The following is a 7,339-nucleotide window of genomic DNA, read 5'->3' on the forward strand; positions in this document are numbered from 1 at the left end:
GGCAGAAGATGCCTGATTTTATACCTTTGTCATATTTGTGCAGTTGTTTCAACAAGTAACTTAAAGACAAAATGGAAAAACAAGGAGGTTTGTGCCTGAGATCATGTTGATGTGAAACCAGGGATGGCCACCTTGTGCCAGGTGAGTTAAGTTTACCTGGCAGGTAGACCGCAGAGCTCCTGGGAAGCAAGGGTTGGAATTTTTCTGCTGGGTGCCCCTTAGGTTCTGTGACTTGACTGACTGACTGTGAGTCATGTTTCGGGAAAGACCTGATCACAGGAAAAGGGTGGGAATAGAGTGCTTTGGGGAGCAGCTAACAACATTCATCACAGCTCACGGCCTGAATGAAGTTTAAAGAAACAGGAAAACAAATGCTTCTTATGGAATCAGAGAATGTGAGGGCTGGACAATCCCAGAAAATGAGGAACACCCATCCCATTTTCCAGATGACAAAACAGAGGTCCAGCAAGGTGAAATCCCTCACCCAAGTTGCACCCGTCTCTCCTCCCCACTACGTGGTTCATGAAAGCAGGACTCTTCCTGTCTTCATCACTGCTGAACCCCAAAAAGGGCCAGGCATCTAGGAGCTGCTCCAAAAATTTGGGTTGACTGTAGGAACAATGCTATTTCTTTCTTTCTCACTCTTATTCAGGATTGTGCCAAGAACTCCCCAGGTTGCAATGTAATTCGATAAATGTAAATATTAATTGAGTTTTGCTGTGATGAGGACTTAGGCTTTGAAGGTAACAGACTTGGTTCAGATCTTGGTTCTGCCACTCCATAGCTGTTTGGCTTTGGGAAAATTACTAAACCTCTCTGAGACTATTTCCTCCTGTGTAAAGTGGGCATAAATCTATCTGAGCCAGCAGAGCACCTGCATGAGAGATGTGCACTAAATATTGGTCTTTCTCACTCTCCTACGCCATCTCTCTGTTCTTCCCAGAGAAGCTGTACAGAAGGATATAGTACCTTTTTAAAATAGTTAACTAATTAATTAATTAATGTGTTTTTGGCTGCGTTGGGTCTTCGTTGCTATGCACAGGCTTTCTCTAGTTGCGGCAAGCGGGGGCTACTCTTTGTTGCGGTGCGCGGGCTTCTCATTGCGGTGGCTTCTCTTGCTGCGCTTGTTGTGGAGCACCGGTTCTAGGCACGCGGGCTTCAGTAGTTGTGGTCTGCAGGCTCAGTAGTTGTGGCCCATGGGCTTAGCTACTCCGCGGCATGTGGGATCTTCCCTGACCAGGGCTCGAACCCATGTCCCCTGCCTTGGCAGGCAGATTCTTAACCACTGCGCCACCAGGGAAGTCCGATATAGTACTTTTTAAAGAGGGGTTTGAATTTATTTCAGATTGTGTACATTTTTCTTGTAGAAAAGATTATTCCACTATAGAAACATAAACACGCAAAACCACTCCAAATGCAGTATTCTATGGTTTAGATATTATCAGTCACATTTTATAAGTAATTGGGCAAATGCCAAAGCACTAGGTACTGGGGCGTAAGAAGACTCAAATCTGGGGTGACCCCACCCCAATTTCAAGAGCAGGGTGTGCTTTTCAAATCCATGTTTCATCTGTTCTTTGTTTCTCATCCATCCTCTGTGTCTGCCTTTCTCAAGAAGGCTCAGATCCTCGGCTTTCACACCCTGCCGGCTGGCTGTGCCCCAGCTCCCGGCCTGAAACCTCTGCGTGCCTGGGTGTGCCTGCTCCCCCTGTGCATCACCAGCTTTGCCAGGGAGCTGCTGTATCGTGCACTGCTTGCTGTACCCAGAGTACCTGGACCCTTCTGGTACATGAAGTGCACCCTCCTCACCATGTGTGCAGCCCATCCCCTTACCTTATATCCTGCCTGTAAGCCAGGCTTGGGGGTGACTACAGTGTGCATTCAGCTGTGTGAGGTGCTGGGATCAAAGTGAAGTTCCCAACTTTTGAAGTGGCAGGCTTGAGGGGCACACAGTGATTTAAAGTCGGGTCACCTGACTTAAAGGGGGGACTGATTGATTTAAAGCCAAGGCAGCTGACTTAAAGCCTGCGTCCCTCAGCTGCAGGACGAGACCAACTTTGGCGGTGCACGGGTTCGCTCCAAGCCAGCACTGCTGTTCAGGAAGAGATTCCAGTAGCGCCTTAGTGCAGGGGGACTTGGTCCGTTGTCTTGGCCCTGCCCTCAGAGGGGGGCCACCTGCTCTTCTGGAGGATCAGGGAGGGGGAAGTGCAGAGTCCCGGCTGGAGTTGCGGCACCGCTTGTCTGATGGCAGGGAAAGGGGGACAGGGCTGTGTGGTGTCCTGGGGCTGGACTCACCAGGTCGACTCAGCCTCTCAGCCTCCTAACCTCCCCCCCCCCACACACTCCACAAGAGTTTCCAATAATATGTAATTGCGCCTTAGGTTCTCGGTCTTCAAACTCATCCCCAGGCTCCCAGGTCCCTTGATTCAGCCAATTCCTCTGTGCTCTTTCTTCTATTAGATACAGTCCCAGAGGGAGGGGCTGGGGGATGGGACTGGAGGGATGCCGGCAGCACTGGCCTCAGCTGACTAAAGAGATCCGGGGCCTGCGCTATCACACATGTGCGAGGACCCTTAAGGCGGAATCGAGGGGGCCAGTTAGAGGCAGTCCTTGCTGCCTCAAGTGAGTATGGATCACCGTTGGGTGGGGAGCACGCTGACCCCTGAGAAGTACTGTTAGGAGGATGTGTTCCTCCCTCGGCTTCAAGGACGTGGGTGGGCTTCAGGGCTCCAGTTCCCCTCCAGGCCTCCAGGTCCGACTGCACCGCAGCGGCCTTGCAGACCCGCCTTCCTGTCCCAGAACTTGCCAGGCTCCAGGAAGAATCCAGACAGCAGAGATGGTGCCTGAGGGCTCCAGCTTGAAAAGTGCTGTCCCTGGGGACCCAACAGTGGAGGGAGGAAGGGTGAAGGGAGTGGGGGTGTGGGGTCGGGAGGGGTGGCTGCCCTGGGAGACGTTGAGAGAGAAATATCGCCCCCCACACCCCCTGCCCCTGCAACTGACCCATTGATGCCATAGGATCTCAGGGCCTTTTAGTCAGAGATGCCTCTGCTTCTTTACTCCTGTGTTCAAAACTATGCAAAACCAACTCTTCATCCTCTTGCTGCCTTGCCAGGACTTTTAAAGCACTGTTCTTTTGAAGCACTCGTTCCCTAAACTGCAGTTTGGCGCTGTCCCAGCTATGTAAAAGTGTTCTCCTTAAACTGAGACTAAATCCTACTCTTTTGGAAAAACGGCCTTCACTTCACTGGAGATCGTCTTTTCTGCCCATTCCTTCCTTCTACTGCCCTCTTAAGAACCCCTGTGCTCAAAGAGCTTGGTGATTTATTTTTTGCTTGATGTCAAAAAGAAACCTTCCCCATGCACCCCAAAAAGCTTTCCTGGAACATAGGTGTTTCACAACCATGACAGTGTTTTGCAGTTAGTATACACTGGGTAGAGTGCCTAGCAATCCCTCCAAGAGCCAGAGGTGAGCAGACCTTTACTTATTTGATTGGATGCCCTTCAAGTTTAGGAAGGTCCCATTCTTATGACCCAGCAGGTAAGACAGAGCCCTGGATGGCTGTGGCTGTGATTAGATAACTTCTGATGATTTTATTTCCCTTACTGAGCTGCTGCTTCTAGGTTAAATTCGTTTTATTACCTGTCCATTTTTAAAGAAAGGCTGACAAAGTCACTGTAATAGGTCAGGAGTCTGAACTCAGGGTTGGTCAAAGGTACTCACAGGGAGGAAGGTGGATAAAAATAGGTGGGTAAAATAGGAGGGTTGGCAAGTACAGCCAGGACACCCGTGTTCATCATGCATACTAATAAAGGCCAGAATCTCCTCATTTATCTCTGGTGGGAAGTTCTGATGGTTTAACAGGATCAAACTCAAATCATATTCAAACTAGGGGATTTCCCTGAGCATAAAAGGAAGTATCCGTCCCTAGCAGGAGTCGCTGCAGAGGAATAAAGACGTAGATGTAGAGAACGGACCTGAGGACACAGGGAGCGGGAAGGGTAAGCTGGGATGAAGTGAGAGAGTGGCGTGGACATATATACACTACCAAAGGTGAAATAGATAGCTATTGGGAAGCAGCTGCATATAGCACAGGGACATCAGCTCAGTGCTTTGTGACCACCTAGAGGGGTGGGATAGGGAAGGTGGGAGGGAGACACAAGAGGGAGAGGATATGGGGATATATGTATACGAATAGTTGATTCACTTTGTTATACAGCAGAAGCTAACACAACAAGGTAAAGCAATTATACTCCAATAAAGATGTTAACGACAACAACAACAACAAAAAAACCCAAAATCTAAGTCAATCAAGCCAACGGAGACAATGTAAGTGTTTACAGTTCAAGAAATCCACAAGGGAATCCTTTATTCTGTAGGCAATGAATGGTCCATTCGAAAAGGAAAAAAACTGTCTAAAATGTTGTCTTTCCATTTATTGTTCAGAACATCATTTTTATACCTCTGCTTTTCTTACTATTCAAAGCCAAGTCACGTGAGTTACAGGGAAGCAGCTGATGGATTTAAAGTTGGGTCACTTGATTTAAAAACCAGTGGCAGTTGATTGATTTAAATCCCGGTCATATGACATGAGGAGGGGGTGCTAAAAACTGCTTTTTCATCTCTGGCTCAGAATATCAGATTTACCTTGGTTTTTCTTATGATTTAGAAAACTTGAGCTGTCTCTCCTTGGAATCATCAGGAGAAAAATACAGTATTTCAGGTTCATTCTTGAAACCAACTTCTCACGGTTAAGGTGTATTGGCTAAAAGATCTTCCTTCTTCAAGAGATTCCAAACCTCTGTAAGACACTTCATTGTAATTGGAGAAAAAAGAAGAATGAATTCAGGCCAGCAGCTGCAGGAGGCCAAGGCAGCCCCCAGGACTAGGGAAGGAGGAGGAGGAAGGGCTGAGAGTTGCCATTAGAGCAGACAACCTCCAGAGGGCGCTGAAGCACCGGCAGAGCCCACCTGCCACTCCCAGTTTGGCACTCCAGGGTCAGATTTGGGTTTGGAGATGGGGTTGCTGTAACCCCAAGGAGGTGAGCAGAGAGGAGGAGTTGATTACCGGTCTCCTCTGACTCTCTGACCCAAATTGCCTGGCTTCACAGGGGGGACAGGGTTTTGCTTTCAGCAAACTGATGGGGCACTTCCAGGCTGGTCGGGTTGCCCAGTGGCCCGACAGCCTGACAGGCTGACTGCGGTGTGACCGCCCTTTGTTTCTCCAGAATCTGTGCATCAGGAGGTGCATGGGTGCGGGAGCCCATCCACCGCCCCTCCCCCCAAGGGGGATGGCACCTTCCCTGGCTGTACCCTATGATCACCAGGTACTTGAAATGAATGCAAGTTTTTTGACTTCAAGGAAAAGCTCGCATAACCGTTTCTTCCTCATAATGTGTGGGATTTACTATAATGGAAGGACATTAGAAAGAACAGGTAGAAAACTCACCTGTTGGTCTCCATGTAGGAGTTTATTTTGCATGAATCCCTCCTACGTGAGTAGATAGCAGAGGTTGATTTTTGTTCCCGTGTGTGTAGTTGTGGCAGAGGATGTAGGTATGGTGATTTGAAGCCCTCAAAGAAATATTCTCAGAACTCTCAAGATTTCTCTTGATCGGAACCGAAAGAGACCTGGAAAAGGAGGAAAAGAAAAGGAGGAGGGAGAACGAATGACTGTTTCTCAGTAAATTCACCTTCCTGGTTGATTGTTCTGTCTTCTCATTTCTTTTAACTTCTATGTATGTCTAATGGAATAATGTAGAAAAGCTGATTTTTATGCTTTAAAAGATTTTACATCACAAAGAAACTAGAAGTGGCTAACAGAACTTATTCAAATCAATTTTGCATAGAGACTTTGATATTAAATTTGGATACTAAAATGGGTTTATCCCAATTTTCTCTTTCTTTTTGAGCGAATATTTGTAACATATTTTTGTAGATAATAATTTATCCTAGATATACAAAATTGTGAGAATGGGTACCATTTTTTACCACTTAAATGATTTCTTTTAAATGAATAGATTGTACACTTTAAATGCCAATGTTGTGTCTTACGTGTTGTTTTTTAATTCCTTGCTTTCCAAAACTTGTGTTTATTTAATTGATTTCTATCTAATAATCTGTGTCCCCCCTTTATTGTTTCTTACTTTATATTTTATTGATCTATAGTTAATTTACATTATTATATTAGTTTCAGAGGTACAGCATAGTGATTCATAAATGTTTAGGTTCTTCTCCATTTATAGTTATTATAAAAGAGTGGCTATATTCCCCATGCTATACAGTACATCACTGTAGATTATTGATTTTATACATAGTGGATTGTACCTCAAAATCTCCTACCACTATTTTGCTCCTCCACCCTATCTCTCCCTGCTGGTAACCACTAGTCTGTTCTTTAATCTGTGAGTCTGTTTTTTTGTTGTTATTGTATTCAATTTTTTAGATGCCACGTGTAAGTGATAACATACCATGCTTGTTTTCTCATACCATACCATGCTTTTTTTCTCATACCATACCATGCTTTTTTTCTCATAACATGCCATGCTTGTTTTCTCTGCGGCTTATTTTACTAAGCATAATACCCTCCAAATCCATCCATGTTCTTGCAAATGGCAAAATTTCATTTTTTGCTGAAGTCATCATAAAAAATCTTTTTTATCCACTAAGCTATTGATGAACACTTAGTTTGACTCTATATCTTGGCTATGGCAAATAACACTGTTATGAACATTGGTGTGCAGTTATTTTTTTTGAAATAGTGTTTTTGTTTTCTTCTGATATACCCAACAGTGAAATTGCTGGATATTATGGTAGTTCTATTTTTAGTTTTTTGTGGAACCTCCATTCTGCTTTCCACAGTAGCTGCACTACTTCACATTCACATCAAGAGTGTACAAGAGTTTCCCTTTCTCCACATCCTCACTAACCTTTGTTATTTGTGATCTTTTGGATGACAGCCATTCTGACAAGACTGAGGTGATATATCTCACGGTTTTGATTTGCATTTTACTGCCGATTAGCTATGTTTAGCATCTTTGTGAGTTCTGGCTGTCTATATGTAGTTTTTCCTTGGAAAAAATGTCTATTTAGGGCTTCTCATTTTTTAAAAAAAGATTTTGGGTGTTTTTTTGATATTGAGTTGTATGTGCTGTTTCTGTAGTTTAGGTATGAACCCTTGCTTGGTCATCTTTTTTGATGTTAACCTCTTATCATGTGCAAATATTGTCTCTCCCTCAGCAGGTTGTCTTTTCATTTTGTCTTTGGTTTCCTTTGCTGTGCAAAATCTTTTAAGTTTAGTGAAGTCCCATTTGTTTATTTTTGCTTTTATTTCATTTGCCTT

The sequence above is a fragment of the Balaenoptera borealis genome (assembly GCF_965194805.1).
Source record: "Balaenoptera borealis genome assembly, chromosome: 10".
NCBI classification, from domain to species: Eukaryota; Metazoa; Chordata; class Mammalia; order Artiodactyla; family Balaenopteridae; genus Balaenoptera; species Balaenoptera borealis.